We start from the raw sequence: 17,462 nt of genomic DNA on the forward strand, positions 1-17,462 counted from the left end.
AATGCGGCACTGTGTGTGTTTTGGATAGCGAATGTCTTTGTACATGTGTTTAAATGTCTGTATTCTAAAACTAGACGATATGAATAATCCAGTTTTGATACGGGAAGCAAAGGATTGTTAATTGGTGAGGTGCAATTTTCAATCACCCCCTGGTATTCAACTTGATCTAAGATCTCCCTGACCTGTTTTTTAGCTTCTTACTTTATAGGATATTGCCTCTGAGCATTTGGTGAAACTTTTAACGGGATCACATGGTGGGTTGACTCCTCATCCCACCCTGCATGATTTTTATACAATGCTGGTACTGGGGCTACTGCCATGCATATGCATGTTTAAGGTGTATGGGAACGAGGTCGGAGAATGCTGGAAAAATTACATTTGCCCCTTGGGCACTCCATAACGAATGTTGGCGGCCAATCTTGTTCTGCTAATAGGATGTCATACCCGGATGACAGATTTTCCCAAAAGAGACCCTTAACTTTCTTGGACTTGTCCCCCTTCATTTGGAGTGTTATCTTGTGAAACTTATGTGGGAAGCTCACCCTGGTGACTGGTGTTTCCACTGTGATGTAATCATTCAAGTCCGCTGTCACCAGAAATTCCTTCAGGTTCTGATGAGCTATTGTTACTTCTGCTGCACTGTCTAGCATCGTCTGAGCCCATTCCCCGTTCAGAAGATGTGTCCTCAGATTCTGGGCAAGTCTTATTTTCAGACCTGCAACTTTCTTTTTCTTAAATTGAGGTTTTGCTTTTGGCTTGCCTTCTTTTTCAGAAGTGTAGTCTTAAGCGTGCTGCTTGTCTCTGGACTTTGTATGCTCTTCTTTGTGTTCTGCCCATCCTTCTCTCTGAGTCTTTTGTCGAGCCCTGAAAGGAACAAGAGGAATGTGTATCAGTATCCTGATACCTGTCAGGTTTCCTAATATTATCCCTATTCCTGAGATTATACCTCTTTTCAGAGGGCTGCTGTGGAGTAGATCTACCGCAGGATTGAGATCTCTTTTCTGTAAAGTTTTGTTGTTTTTTATTATCTCATTTGTTTTTATAGATGAAGCAGGTGCCTGTTTAGAATTGTCCTTTTCAGGACTGCCCATCAGTTGTGGTTTTAAAGCTTTCCCACCCAAACTGTCTCTGCTTAACTCTGTATATTAAGTTTCGATTATTTTGGGTAGTTTGTGTTGTTGATCCAATGGACCGAACTCCCTTAGGCGTTGGGGGATTGCCACTGATGCTGCTCCTCTTTAATATTAGCTAGAATTATGGCTGATACCTGGTTGTGGTTATTTAATAACTTCATCCCCAAGTTCAGAGCAGGCTCTGCCCGTACTCTTTTTGTATTTGTCTTAATATATCTGGTACCACCGCTAATGAAGGAATACCATGGCAGCAAAGACTATACCCCAAGAGGTGAAATCCTCTAATTGTGGTGTTATCTCCATGGGCAAGCAGATTGTTAGCATTCTGTGTTTTTCAAATGTGGTAATATTTGGGAATACTGCCTCAAGCTGAGTTATTTTCTGAGCTACCCAGAATGGTATTTGTTCAAGATTCGTGAGCATTTTGCCCATTACTGTGCGTACTGTTTGTGGAGCAATTTTAGTTGCTGTACCCTGTGATTGAGTTCCATTTGTTGCAACTGTTATTGGTTGGACTGTGCAAGTCCGCATGACAAATTGCGTCGGGTTTCTGAAGATTTTAATTAAATCTTTGTGTTGTATGAGTAATTCTGGCTGTGGCATTGTATCAATGTGAGGATGTGGTGTGTAGGCAGCTAATACTGGCCATGTTGCCCCGTCTTCTCCGAGCGGGCCTAATCTTACTCTGTATCTTAAGTGGGGTAGGGTGCCTTTAAGACAGTAAAAATGATCCTGGTACGTGAGAGAAACCTCTATGTCCTCACAAGGACCATATTCCGCTGCTGCATCTCCCTCTGTGTAAGAGTGAAATGTGTGTGTTCTAGCATCTGCTTTTGGGAATGTAACCCACAAATAGAATATAGAATACCTCTGTTTTATTTGATCTGTGTGCCTCAATCACAAAAGCTACTAAGCCACCCCTAGGTGTTAAACCATTTTCTAATAGTTTCACGGTGATTGTATGTCTGACTTTCGGTGGAACGAGAATTCCCTCCACCTCTTCTGATGCAGATCCACTACGGGGTTATTGTCTGCCTCAGTAATTTCATAATGAAGAAGTTTGTTCAAGGGAACTAAGGTAAGGTGTTATGCAAAATATATGAACACTTTGTCCTTTCAAGCTTGATTAACCAGTAGCCAATAAATAAGTTATTTTGGCTACTCAGCTGTGGCAGAGTTTTGGGCCCATCCACTTCAGATATCTCTGGTGTATGTGAGTAGGGGTCTCTGTAAATCAGCAAGACTGAACTACTCAGATTCCACTGTTAAATAAGTATCCAACCAACGTTGGGTGTGCCATGTTGTGTAGTTCCTATAGTATTAAAAGGCAAGGGTGTCCCACGAGTTAGCCACAAAGGTGGTACAACGTGTACTAGTGGTGCCGGGCTTCTTGTTATTTAGCAATACCAATCACACAGATATAAGCAGAACAGGAAATCAATTCACTGGACATAGGCCAACCATTACGGACATTTATCAAAAAATACACAAATTATACCAATGTAGCACACATATTACTTATATTCAGACTAGGCTAGAAAAAGAAAGCTGGAAAATTGTTTTTTGAAAAAATATATATCATCTGTGTATTTATTCAAGCATACAAAATTATCACAATTGTAACAAATAGTTTAAAAAATATACATACAGTATATTGTACATTTAATTAAAAACATATAAAAATCACAAAGATAAGCAAAACCAATTTACACAGTATGGGTTTAAAATATATTCGTAAGAACAGGGGTCGACGCGGCGTTTCGGTTAAGGAGAAACATTTAACAACCTTCTTCAGGACCAAGTTCTAGAAGGAAACAGACAATTACTTTTTTGCGTTTACAGATTTTTACAGACAAAGCATATTACAAAAAACATTTTCCTGTTGGCTACTCTTTTACAACGTTTTATAATCATTAGATGGTTGGCACTAGTCAAAAACTGATTGTTGTTAACTTTGTTGGTATTGTCAAAATACATCACCTTCTATTAAGGGCACCGTTTAGTGAATCCCAGCCTTTATTTATAGGGAAACATTTACGACAGTGACGTCACCTAATCCGTCGTATCTAAAAGAAACTTAAGTTACCTGTATTTTATTAATGGCTTCCAGATCTATCCTGGAGGGCCAGAGGCCGGTTGTGGAATCCGGGTAATTTACTGTACTGAATATACTCAATGCTTTTGATATAGCATGCGCAGTATTTAATGTCTGGAAATGATAATAGGATATGGATCAATAAGTAGTATGCTCTGTTTGTCTTGACATTAGTAATAATGATATTAATAACGGACATATACCTGTATTTGTATTGGGAGGGTTCACGCTCTGGTAGTAGGAGCCACCGATATTGATTTTCAATTAGGCTGTAAGTTAATACACATCTGTTACCATATTGTATTTAAAGGAGTGATTCCCAATTGTCATGGAGAATTCCATTGTCCGCACTTACCCAGGTTTAAATGACTGGCAAATTGATAATATAATGCGCTTTTCAATTGGCTTGTGTTGCGGTTTTGGCGTTCATATCATGGCGGGGATGCTTCTGCCGCTGTTAGTGTAAGAGGTGGATTTTTTGTTAAAGTTGATATTCATTTATTAATTATAAGTTGTAGTTTAACATAGGGGATCTGATCTCTACCTCTTTATTAGTTCAATACCCACATTCATGGTGCATTCTTTATAGCGTATTGATAATGTCAAACCTACAGGTAGTTCAATCTTCCTGTTAAGGCACAGCGGTGCAATAACACCCGTTAATCTAAGACACCATTTCTCAGGTTTTGTTAAGGTTATCCTCTCTATTTTAAATCTGTTATATCCGCCTCAAGTCTGTTGTTTAAAGATATTCATGGATTTTACTGTTATGTTAGGTATAGCACAATTTGCAGTAATTCATCACTGATATCCTTTAAATAGCTTATAAAGTTCTGGTATCCATAGCGAGTCTAATAGCTTATGGATAACAAAAAAAGTGTGGGATCACAAGCGCAAGTATTTCGGCGTATATTATTAATACCGTTTTTTTTTTGTGTTTAGCTGTTATGTTAAGTATCACTGCTTAGGGGTGATTCGTGGCTGATGCGCTTCAACTGTCTTGGGGTGGCGAGTCTCATCGCTTATAGATTGCCGGATACAAGTAGGTAACCACAAGCGAGTCTTGTAGCTAGTGGGTTACAGAAAGCGAGGCTCTGTTAAGCGAGGCTCTGTAAAGCGCAGAACAGGTAGGGTGCTAGAGGGACTCTGTTAAGCGAGAAACGGTTAGAATAGTAATGGGGCCGGTCGCGCTCGGCTTACCTGGGGATTTAAATTCGGCCTCCCTGCTCCTACTCCATCAGCGTCTCATGGATTCTGCGGAAATTGAAAGTATCGAGTGGATGCGGGTTTAGGCCTATTTATGGTACAGCGCTGCTGATTGGACGGACAGTTTCCTACATGCCGATTGGTTGGGTAGATGTCACCTGATACCTCGTTTGTTTACCAACATGCATATGTGGCGCGCTAGACAGCGTCAATGCCACAGTATAACCTGCTTAATTCATGGGGTATTTTGTCGCCTTTATACAGGTTATACTGTGGCATTGACGCTGTCTAGCGCGCCACATATGCATGTTGGTATACAAACGAGGTGTCAGGTCCAATATTAATTAATAAATTCTTAATACCCATTTGTAAGGAGCACGGGCTTAGCACTAGCTTACCATCTAGCTCTAATGCCCCCTAATGCTCCATTCTGCTTCTGGATAGACACTATCATAGTTTGTATGGAGGATAGATAGGGGTAGCTAAGGACTAAATAACTTGTAGTCTCTACTCCGGCACGCGAGAATATATAGAATCTCGTTCCCTATAGATATATCATAATTGTGCCACGAACACATGTTTTTCTTTATCATGCATTGTTCTGGTTCATCGCAAAATATCTTCGAAAGGCGACAAAATACCCCATGAATTAAGCAGGTTATACTGTGGCATTGACGCTGTCTAGCGCGCCACATATGCATGTTGGCAAACAAACGAGGTATCAGGTGACATCTACCCAACCAATCGGCATGTAGGAAACTGTCCGTCCAATCAGCAGCGCTGTACCATAAATAGGCCTAAACCTGCAACCACTCGATACTTTCAATTTCCGCAGAATCCCTGAGACGCTGATGGAGTAGGAGCAGGGAGGCCGAATTTATATCCCCAGGTAAGCCGAGCGCGACCGGCCCCGCTACTATTCTACCCGTTTCGCGCTTAACAGAGTCCCTTTAGCACCCTACCTGTTCTGCGCTTTACAGAGCCTCGCTTAACAGAGCCTCGCTTTCTGTAACCCACTAGCTACAAGACTCGCTTGTGGTTACCTACTTGTATCCGGCAATCTATAAGCGATGAGACTCGCCACCCCAAGACAGTTGAAGCGCATCAGCCACGAATCACCCCTAAGCAGTGATACTTAACATAACAGCTAAACACAAAAAAAAACCGGTATTAATAATATACGCCGAAATACTTGCGCTTGTGATCCCACACTTTTTTTGTTATCCATAAGCTATTAGACTCGCTATGGATACCAGAACTTTAAGCTATTTAAAGGATATCAGTGATGAATTACTGCAAATTGTGCTATACCTAACATGACAGTAAAATCCATGAATATCTTTAAACAACAGACTTGAGGCGGATATAACAGATTTAAAATAGAGAGGATAACCTTAACAAAACCTGAGAAATGGTGTCTTAGATTAACGGGTGTTATTGCACCGCTGTGCCTTAACAGGAAGATTGAACTACCAGTAGGTTTGACATTATCAATACGCTATAAAGAATGCACCATGAATGTGGGTATTGAACTAATAAAGAGGTAGAGATCAGATCCCCTATGTTAAACTACAACTTATAATTAATAAATGAGTATCAACTTTAGCAAAAAATCCACCTCTTACACCAACAGCGGCAGGAGAATCCCCGCCATGATATGAAAGCCAAAACCGCAACACAAGCCAATTGAAAAGCGCATGATATTATCAATTTGCCAGTCATTTAAACCTGGGTAAGTGCGGACAACGGAATTCTCCATGACAATTGGGAATCACTCCTTTAAATACAATATGGTAACAGATGTGTATTAACTTACAGCCTAATTGAAAATCAATATCGGTGGCTCCTACTACCAGAGCGTGAACCCTCCCAATACAAATACAGGTATATGTCCGTTATTAATATCATTATTACTAATGTCAAGACAAACAGAGCATACTACTTATTGATCCATATCCTATTATCATTTCCAGACATTAAATACTGCGCATGCTATATCAAAAGCATTGAGTATATACAGTACAGTAAATTACCCGGATTCCACAACCGGCCTCTGGCCCTCCAGGATAGATCTGGAAGCCATTAATAAAATACAGGTAACTTAAGTTCCTTTTAGATACGACGGATTAGGTGACGTCACTGTCGTAAATGTTTCCCTATAAATAAAGGCTGGGATTCACTAAACGGTGCCCTTATTAGAAGGTGATGTATTTCGACAATACCAACAAAGTTAACAACAATCAGTTTTTGACTAGTGCCAACCATCTAATGATTATAAAACGTTGTAAAAGAGTAGCCAACAGGAAAATGTTTTTTGTAATATGCTTTGTCTGTAAAAATCTGTAAATGCAAAAAAGTAATTGTCTGTTTCCTTCTAGAACTTGGTCCTGAAGAAGGTTGTTAAATGTTTCTCCTTAACCGAAACGCCGCGTCGACCCCTGTTCTTACGAATATATTTTAAACCCATACTGTGTAAATTGGTTTTGCTTATCTTTGTGATTTTTATATGTTTTTAATTAAATGTACAATATACTGTATGTATATTTTTTAAACTATTTGTTACAATTGTGATAATTTTGTATGCTTGAATAAATACACAGATGATATATATTTTTTCAAAAAACAATTTTCCAGCTTTCTTTTTCTAGCCTAGTCTGAATATAAGTAATATGTGTGCTACTTTGGTATAATTTGTGTATTTTTTGATAAATGTCCATAATGGTTGGCCTATGTCCAGTGAATTGATTTCCTGTTCTGCTTATATCTGTGTGATTGGTATTGCTAAATAACAAGAAGCCCGGCACCACTAGTGCACGCTGTACCACCTTTGTGGCTAACTCGTGGGACACCCTTGCCTTTTAATGTTACTCCCCTGTCCCAAACTTGACAGATAAGGGGGCCTCCTTTTACCTTTTATGATAGTTCCTATAGTTGTTGAAAAAGGTACTGGCAGAAGACCTTTTCCGAAGTTGCCCGGCGTTAGCCGCCTCTATACCCACTTAAGTTTACCAAACAAAGAGGCAGGCGCTGGAGACTGGAAGGCAGGAAACAGAAGTTTTATTCTCTCCGGAGGAGAAACACATCAGTTCGGACAGCAAGTATCGTCACGAGGTGCTCTAACTGCATCTCCGAGGCCTGGCCTCTTATACACAGGTTTATTACTTTATTGCATAAAACACATCTCTGTCAACCCTTTGATGTACGGAAAGACATCCTCGGAATCCCCGCTTCAGGCCCGTTCCCACACTCATTTACAGTTGAAGTCCCCACCCCGGTCACAACGGATGATGATTATCGCGCAGCTGGACATTCCGCCGATTCACGGAATGTGTGAGGTTGATCGGATCTCATGGGGTGGGGGTTTTGATTAGCTCAAGGATCCTTTGATGGGGGGGGGGGGTGTTTCCTACTGTACAGGAGGAAGGGGGCAATGACAGTACCCGCAGGGCCAGGTGGCGGCTTGGGAACGAGTGAGACAAACGGGCACAAAGGAAAGAGGGGTGTTATCAAGGGATCCGGGACCATGAAAGGGATGGAGGGAAGTGTCGCGCTGGGAACAGGATGGGGTTCCGAGGCAGAACTGCGTGGAAGAGGGGTTTATGACCCAAGGCATGTGAGAGCGGGGGCTGGCAGCATGCGGTGGGTGTGCTTGTGAGGGTGAAGAGCCGTGCTAGGGGTCAGCGGCGTGCAGAGTGTGGTTCTGACCAAGGCACCTAAAATGGCGGGTGTGCGCGACAAAAAGTGCGGCATTCGGGGGAAAAGGGCAAGATGACGCAGATAATGTTTACCAAACCGTATTAATTTTCCACATAGTACCCATGCAGGACCTGCACGTTTGGATAACAAACTGTGGGAGTGGTGGCAGACTGGTTCCGTGCCCCCCCCCACCGAGAAATGTTAACCTGTTTGCATCTAAGCTAGCTCACAGTGTCACTAGTGTTAGTGTCTCCTCTTATCTGGAAAGATTAGTTTCTGGTAACCTTAGAACATGACAACCCTGATCCCTCAAGATCATGGAAATAATGTACTACTTTTCGCTCAGTCTCTCCTGCTCATTTAGATTATCTTAGAGATCCACACAATAAACAGTCTGGGCGTTTTAATAAGGATTTATTGAACAGCTGTTATTCTTGTGTAAAATATATGAGCTGCAACAACCATTAGACAGCAGTAGAGATATATGTTTAGCAGTACTATGAATACAAAAAGGATAGTACAGTTCTATCATTTTGCAATAAGCATGAATAAATGCATAAATATAAAATGCATGATAAAAGTGCGCATACTCCTACGATGCCTATCTAGATGTACCTAAGTGTACATAGCATGTGAGTAAGTGTGTAGCCAATAATCCCTCAAGGATTTAGTTGAACCACATTACCTGAAGTGTGAGAATGCAGGAGTCCCTCTTCGTCTCGAGGTTTTATGGTTTTGGAGTAAAAGTGCTCTTCTAGCGTGAGCATGTGCTCAAGTTCATACACTTATGCGAGACTGCTGGAGGTGTTTTATGCTCTTCTGCTACCCCGTTACACAGCCATTCTTTTTAATCTTTTAAACAGAATTTTCTTGTTCTTTTAAAATTGCCTAATTTTCGCTAGTAAATTGCTGAGTGTTAATACCGATTACTTGGCTGAGGTGTGCTCTCCTGCCCCGGTCCACCACGGCTGCTGTGCCGTTTGAGTGGAGGGCGGGCGCCATCTTTGGTGAGGACCTGGATCCCGGTAGGGCCGTTTGCTGCGGTCTAGCTGGGGGTGGGCCTTAGCTATTTACTGCACATGGCTGGCCAGCCACGCAGCGGCCGCGCGCAGTGGGCTCACCAAAGGCGCGCAGCGGGCTCACCAAAGGCGCGCCGCCTGCGTGCCAAAGGCAAGCCTGTCTGCGCCCGTCCGCGCCCCGGCAGCGACCAGGGCCAGTTATGCTGATCAACTGACCTCTGATACTGCAATCAGTAAGTATATTTACTCACGGGAGGCTTTACTGGGGGTTAGAGGTGCCTGCTGCGTGGGGGGCGGACATGGGGCTGACCTAAACAAACCCTTAAAGAGATGTTCGGCGTGTGGTTTTTGCCTGCAGACTACTGAGCCCCTACTCACAACCCGTCTGCCGGGCATCTCAATTATTCAGGCAGCGCTCATTAATGCACGCTTCATGGTCAAGCATTCAGCTGATATCTTCAAATTATTAGCGGATGACAGACTAGACGCACTGTTTATTACTGAGACCTGGCTCAATGAGTCATGTGCCCCGGTAGTGGAACTTGCCATCCAGAGGCTATAAAATTGTCAGAGCCAACAGGGGAAGCGGTAGAGGTGGGGGGTTAGCGGTGGTGTTAAGGGACTCTTGGATCTACACTAGCGAAGCTATAACAGACTGGGCGGAGGGAGAGGCCCTTGACTTCACCCTCACCATCTCTCCCCATTTTACTTTAGGGGGTACTTTGGTGTACCGCCCTCCTGGCACACCGGGAGCCATCTTAAAAACTATAGAGGACCTTATAGTTCTGCGCGCGCTTCGGTACCCTAAATTTCTCCTTTTAGGAGATTTTAATATCCACCTGGATACCCCCTCTACTCCGGAGGCCAGGGCTTTCCTAGACGCCCTGAGCCTCGCCCAGCTGACACAACACGTGCTTCTCCCTTCCCATGACAGAGGTCACCTTATTGATTTGATTTGCTCCAACTTCCCTACAGCACTCACTGATCCTGAGCCTACTACATGGTCTGATCACTTTTTGATCAGGTTCTCGTGTGAAGTCACTAGATCTGATAAACATATGACACTTCCCTCTGGGCCTCAGGCAGGAAAGTGAACCTCCCTGCACTTTTTGAGTTTCTTCACCAGTCTCTCCCTACCCCTGCAACAGACCTTGAGGGGGCAGTGGCTAAATTTGACAACTGGATCAGCCTGGGTGTGGGAGCGTGTTCTAATGCAAAATCAGGTATTACCCGGTGCTCTCTCCCATCACAACCATGGTACTCCTCTAATCTTAGGGATTTGAAGCAGGGCTGTAAGAGGCTGGAGCTCTGTTGGCGTCTGACCTATTGTCCAAGAGCAAAAGCAATCTTACGCTCAGCCCAGCGAGATTACTACATGACTATAAAAAAGGCAAAGAGTGAATACTTCGCCAGTAGGATTATGATGGCGAGGAATAATAGTAAAGAGATCTTTGCGATTGTCCGTAGCTTTCTCTCCCCATGCGCGGAACAAAGCGCGCATTCTGCATCTAATGAGTGGTGCGAAGAGCTCTCCTCTTTTTTTACTGATAAAATTGTTAAAATCCAAGAGAGCGTTGGTCTTGCGTCTTGGCCCAATGAGACTTTTTTCCCGGAACCCTCCCTACCTCTGCCAGTTGGTCCGGCTTTGCTCTCCTCATTCTTGCCCACTACTGAAACAGATATACTGGCCCTTTTAAGGTCTTTGAGGTCTGGCTCTCCAGCTGACCCCTGCCCGGCGCGAGTCTTGTCGGGTGTTGCTGAGGTGGTTTGCCCATTAGTAGTGGATATGGTGAATCAGTCCCTACAGGTCGGCCACGCGCCTACTCAGTGGAGATGTGCTAAATTACTCCCTCTCCTGAAGAAACACACATTGGACCCTCTGCTGCTGGCTAATTATTGGCCCATCTCCCTTCTTCCTGCACTTGCTAAAGTTTGTGAGAAAGTGATCTTCCGGCAGCTGGAGGCATTTTTGGAAGCATCAGGAGCATTTCACTCAGCCCAGTAAGGATTTAGATCTTTCTACAGCACAGAGACGGTTTGGTGGAGATGTCGGAGGCCATCAGAGAGTGTCTAGACGGGGGCGGCCCTGATTTTACAAGACCTCTTTGCGGCCTTCGATACGGTGCCTCACCAGCGGCTCCTGGACAGGCTCTCTGCGGTAGGGATTTCTGGCCTGGTCTGGAAATGGATTAAATCCTTTTTGGATTCCCACTCACAACAGGTCTGTATGGCGTCCTGCACCTCCTCTGTTAGAAAACTGGTCACTGGGGTGCCACAAGGTTCTACCCTCAGTCCCCTGCTTTTAAATGTGTACCTGACGCCGCTAGTCTGCTTGGCAGAGGAGATGGGCGCAAAGATGATAGCGTACGCTGACGATACGCAGCTTCTCTTCACCTGGGACGGTTCTGACCTGATTACAGGCATTGCCCAGACTTGTCTGGCCTCAGTATTCTAATGGCTGGCCCAAGCCTCCCTTAAATGTAATGAGGATAAATTGGAGATCCTTCTCTATGGACAGTTCCCGGAGGACTTTAAAACCCGCCTGTGGCCCCCTAACTTCCAGTGCCCGGTGCCCAAGGCAGGGCCAGCAAACAATCTGGGTATCTGGTTTAGCGAGGATCTTAGATTTAGTGACCACATAAAAAAACTGACGGGGACCTGCTTTGGCACTCTCAAAACACTTAAAAAACGTTTCCCTTTCCTCCCGAGAGCAGCTAAAGAAACGGTCACCCGTGCATTGATCCTGTCCAGATTGGATTATGCTAATGCCTTGTTTTTGGGCTGCCTGACTATCTGTTGCACAGGCTTCAGATTATCCAAAATGCCGCAGCTAGGCTCCTCTTTAATGCCCCCTCGAGAGCTAGTACGCGACAGTATCTCCGAGAATTACATTGGCTCACTGTGGCCCAAAGCGTGCAGTTTAAAGTAATCACTCTGGCCCATAGGGCCCTGCACGGACTGGGTCCCGCTTATCTTAAGAAGCTTTTCACTCTCTATGTGCCTAAGCGACCTCTCTGCGCAGCGTTACAACACCGGATGGTTGTTCCCCGTTTTCGAAGAGTGCGGCTGGGGGGCATATTGTGTGCACTTTTAAAAATAAACAGTAGGAAATCACTACAGAATTTGGATGTGGCTTCTTCAAACTTGGCTTTTTTATATTTCTGATTATTGTTTGTAGGGTGTTATGTATTCAAGCCCTGAATTCTTGCATTGTTTTTCCTTCTTTGCTATTTATGTTTTAGACAAATGTGCTTACTTGTAGTAGATTCTTTTGATGCCATTGGAAATTTTAAAGGGAAATATTGTCCAATACTTAGCCCTTGATTATGAATGCATTGGTATTTGGCTGTTATTTAGAGCATCTGATAAATAATGATACTCTGTGACTCCTTATTTATCTGAATTTATCGCACGTAATAAACATTGCAAATTATGAGTTTCCCTGTTGAAATGGGGATAAACATACAGATGTTGATGCTTACCGCACTTAGGGCCTGATTATGACTTTGGCAGTCTTAGTATCGCAGTCTAGGCCCACCAGCGAATTACAATATTGGCCACCCGAGTCCTGAGGGGGGCCTTTAGTGGGAATTCCGTGCCTGGCAAGAAAGTTTCGATTCTCCAGGCTTTAAAAGGCTGGGGGACTCTTTTTGGGCGGAAAATGGATGACCCTGCAGCAGGGGAGGCAGTTATGGCGGCTCTGGGCTGGCGGGAGAGGGGGCCGTCCTGCTGGTGGTCCTGGACTCTCTGGCCCTACCCTAGTAGCTGGTGCTTAGAAAAGGGGGTGGTGTTGTGTCCTGCTGGTACAACACGCCTCTAGAGATGCCGAATTGTAAATACATGTTAACCTGTGGCGCATATGTATGGAGCGCATCATTTATGTGTGAATTTAATAAAATGGTCAATGTGGGAGGTTTTACCCACAAATAAAATGGTGTTTTGGTATAATAATAAAGCTACGCAGTGGACACCAATCACTTGTAAGCGTTTCAATGGGGAGGGGTGATCAAAGGGTGATGAGCGAATGGCACGAGATATCCCCACTATGCGTTCTCCACCGGTCTTTTCCTCCTTTATCAACTGCGGTCACAGGCTTTACTGTTGACGTCCAGAGTCCAATCTCTCTTCCTGCAAAGTGAGATTACGATGTGGCACACCACCAAGCCCATTATGGTGAGAAGTCCTCCACAATTGACCTGGCAGGAACAGGAGATATAAGGTGAGAACTCACTTACATCCAGTTTCCACTCCTCTTACCATCACGGAGCCCCTCGTCCAGGTCCTCCCTTTGCTGCTGAAACTTGCCCAAGAAGAAAATACACACCATTGGCAACAACTCCTGAGGTAAGCCACTCATACATTTCACCACTGGCTGTGGCCAAGGTATATTTGCCATAGGTGTAATACATATGTGTGCATTTTCAGACTTGCTTTGTGTATATACACATATATGTATTTGCACTGTGGAACAAAATGTAGAAACAGTGAGGTTCCCAACGCAATGGTCTGCCTCTGTCGTAAGACCGCAACCGCAAGACTGCCAGCACAACAGAAACATCTTAATTCAGCGGGTGGGATGCCGCAGGCTTGGCGGCGGTGACTGGTCCACTGTTACGGCGGGCTAGCGGTAAGACCACCAAAGTCATTATCAGGCCCTAAGATTCAAATGTCCAGGAATTTACCATACATTTCCACTGAGTAAATTAAACCTTCCGAATGTTATTGGGGGAAAAAAACACAAGTCTTTTAGTACCAACATGCTGTACAACAGTAGGTCTTCGTTTGAAGTTGAGTGCCCGTGTACAGATGATAGATACTGACAACCACTCTAGATACTGACAACCACTCTAATTTTGATGCATTCCTGTACAAATGTATGTATTTTTAAAAAGAAATACAGTTTTATGTAGCACAAACTTGACCCGAATTCAGATCAGACCACCTTATATGGCCAAAAGCTGCTTGGCAGACAGACACATTAATTTTGTTAGGAACGAGGAGATGAAGCGATTTACCTAGAATCGCAGGATGTTGAATGTCCCTGTCGAGACTAGAACCTGGTTCCCCAGCTTCGAAGCCGACTACTCTAGCTGTTATGCCACATCCATGACACAAGATGAACATCCACATCAGCTACAAAGTATGCACAATTTGAAGACCTAAAACTCTCTTTTTTACGCCTGACTTTACATGGAATGAGAAAGGAAATCTGAAAGACTTTCTGATGGAAGCGCCATTCTGTCTATTTCTGTGCATATAATACGCATACATTTCTAATAGATATTTGCAAAAATCCTTATAGGAAGCTTATCTCCAGGTGCCAGACTTTTTTCACAGCAGTACCTCCTTACCTATGTTAGGAACCTATGCAAGATTTCAGATATGGAGTCAGAGAGACTGGAAGTGATGTCAGAGACCTGAGGATGGTGCCACTAAAGCATGTGTTATTAGTTTCTTTTTTACGGTATCTTACAAGAGTACCTGGAGCGTACTCATTCATTGTTTCATAATTCTTAAAAAAAAAAAAAATCTAATAATATTTTTTATTCAATAAATAAAAAATAAAACAGAAAAAATGTATCAGTCATTACATTAGTAGGAGAAACGTCGTACACAGTATGCTCAACAATGGTACAGTAGACATTCGCTTCAAGGAAACAGAAATATGAAATAATACTCCTCAATATAGTCTTCATTCCCCTCCCGCCATGTAGGAGCTCTCTCTCTTTGCCAGATGACATATGTGCGTGGCTAGTGGTCGCATATTACATTTATTTTTTACTTGGGTGGGTGTCTGTTGTCGGCTTCCACTTCCATTTCTAAGCTATTGTAGCTCAACCACGGTGCCCATATCTTAGTGAATCTTTTAGGGCAGCATTTGTTGTCTTTTCTGCCCCCATATAGAGGTCCATGCTAGTTCTGCACTCCTTTAGGGTGGGTATGTCTGATGCTCCCCATTATTTAGCATATCCCTTTTAGCAACTATCAGCCCCAGGTTATACAGTAAAAGCTTGTATCTGGGAGATCAATGACTATGAGGGTTCCAAGTAATAAATATTTAGGTTTGCTGGCGACCTGCACGTCTAATATAATAAATATTTAGGTTTGCTGGCGACCTGCACATCTTATATATCATCAGCTCTTTTTTTATCCAAGCCCAATTTCTTTGGAAATTCTGACATTCCCATAATGCGTTTATGTATGTACCTCGTTCAGTGTTGCAGTGCAAACAGTTGGGTGACAGTTCTCCCCATTGTATGTAGCCGGGCCCTATCATAATAGACCTTATTAAGGATTTTATATTGAATTAGCCGTAGTCGTAGCTTAATGGTCACCTCTCTTGGGTGAATCACGGCCCCCTCCCAATCTATATTTTCCAATGGGCCAGTGGTACCCTCCTACTTGGACCACAGGGATTTTAAATTGTCAGGAATGTTGTTAATTAGTGTTTTGAATGTCCAATAAATTGCCTTGGAAGAAATATCTGCTTGTAACAATCTTCCTCAAGCGGTGCATAGTAGGGGATTCCTGTTGTGTCTATTTTTCCTGCTCTCCAGGCATGTAGCATTTGGAGGTAATAGTACATTTGCGTACGTGCTAGCTGATACTCAATTTGGAGTGTCCAGGAGGGGATCAGGTTGCCATTTATTAAGATACTGCCCACATTAGAAATTCCAACCATGTCCAATTTATTAAAGCCACGTAATCTGCACACTTCGGGCAATCTCATGCCTTCCCAGAGTGGGGTCACCCTTGTCACCTTTTTATTCCATCGCATCTGTTTCTCTGCCTCCCTCCATGCCTCAATCACTCTTTGTGTAGCGGGCAATAATTCCTTAGTTCCTGGGCCCCCATAAATATAGTGTAAGTGGATATGTTTCTGGAACTAGAGTTTTTCTAAAGCGTATGTTGGGTGGTCTCCCATTATGTGTCCTCATTCATTAATTACAGTTAGATGTGTTGCTCTGTAATAGGACTGTATGTCTGGTATTGCAATCCCTCCATTATATTGACTGCGTTGTAGCGTCTCAAGCGTCACTCTATGATGGCCCCCATCCCACAAGACTGTGCAAAGTTCATCATTGATCATGTTGAAGATTGCACCTGGGACTTTATGATATGTGTTCTGCAAAATGTAAAGGAGCCTGGAGAGCGTGATCATCTTATACAAAGCCACTCTACCCAGTAGTGTCAGCGGGAGCCGCCACCATCAGGCACGTCTTCTTGGAATTCTGCGACTACTCACCTAATATTATTCTACAAGCAGTCCACTTCATTGGTGGAGATGAAGAGCTCCAGGTATCTAAATCCCTCCCTGGCTATATGAAGATATTTTGGTAGTATGCGTGTGTCAAGATTACCTGCCGCAAGGTATAGATTTTACTTGTCCCAATTAATACTATATCCCGCATAATGACGGTATTCTTTAAACAGGTGCAGTATTTGTGGGAAGGTTTCATTCAATTGGTTTTGTAGAGTAGGATGTCATCCACATACAGGGATGTCCATTCATCTCTAAGACATTCGTCATTGTCTCGGAAACCACTTATCTCTGGATTGGTTCTAATTATCCATGTCAGTGCTTCTAATACCAGGGCAAAAATGTAAGGGGGATAAGGGGCGCCCAGGTCTGGTCCCTCTTTTTATTTGGAAATCTGCTGATGGTGTCCCGTTAACTCGGACTTTGGCTTTAGGGCTGCTGTAAATAAGGTCCACCCATGCTATAAAGCTTTGCCCCAATCTAAAATTTTCTAAAACTTGACATATATAGGGCCAGTAAACTGTGTTGAAGGCCTTTTCCGCGTACAGGGAAAGGAGTAAATGAGGGGTGGTCCTGTTTTTCCCTGTGTCTAGCCAATTGGCCAGGGGACGGAGGCTGCGGCACATGGCTCACTTGGGCATGAAGCCAAATTGATCATGGTGAATGAGAGACGTAATTACTGTAAGTAGACGTGTCACTAAAATGGAGGCCAATATTTTAGTTTCAACATTAAGTAATGGGATTGGTCGATAGGATCCACAATTGTCAGGTGGCTTCCCTGGTTTGTGAATTACCACTATGGTGGCACTACGGAGGTCTATGGGGAGTGCTCCGTCTTCTCCCACTTCATTGTATAGATTTAACAGACGGGGGCCCAATTGGCTAGCGTTTTGTTTGAAGAATTCTGCCGGTAGGGCTTTGTGACCGGGGGTTTTCCCTCGTTTTTGTCTGGAAATAGCTTCTTACACTTCTTCCAGGGTGATATCTTCGTCTAAGGCTTCTCTGTCTTCTCAGGTCATGGATGGGATGTCTAATTGATCAAAGTAGGCAGC

The sequence above is a fragment of the Lissotriton vulgaris genome, chromosome 1_1 (assembly GCF_964263255.1).
Source record: "Lissotriton vulgaris chromosome 1_1, aLisVul1.2, whole genome shotgun sequence".
Taxonomy (NCBI): domain Eukaryota; kingdom Metazoa; phylum Chordata; class Amphibia; order Caudata; family Salamandridae; genus Lissotriton; species Lissotriton vulgaris.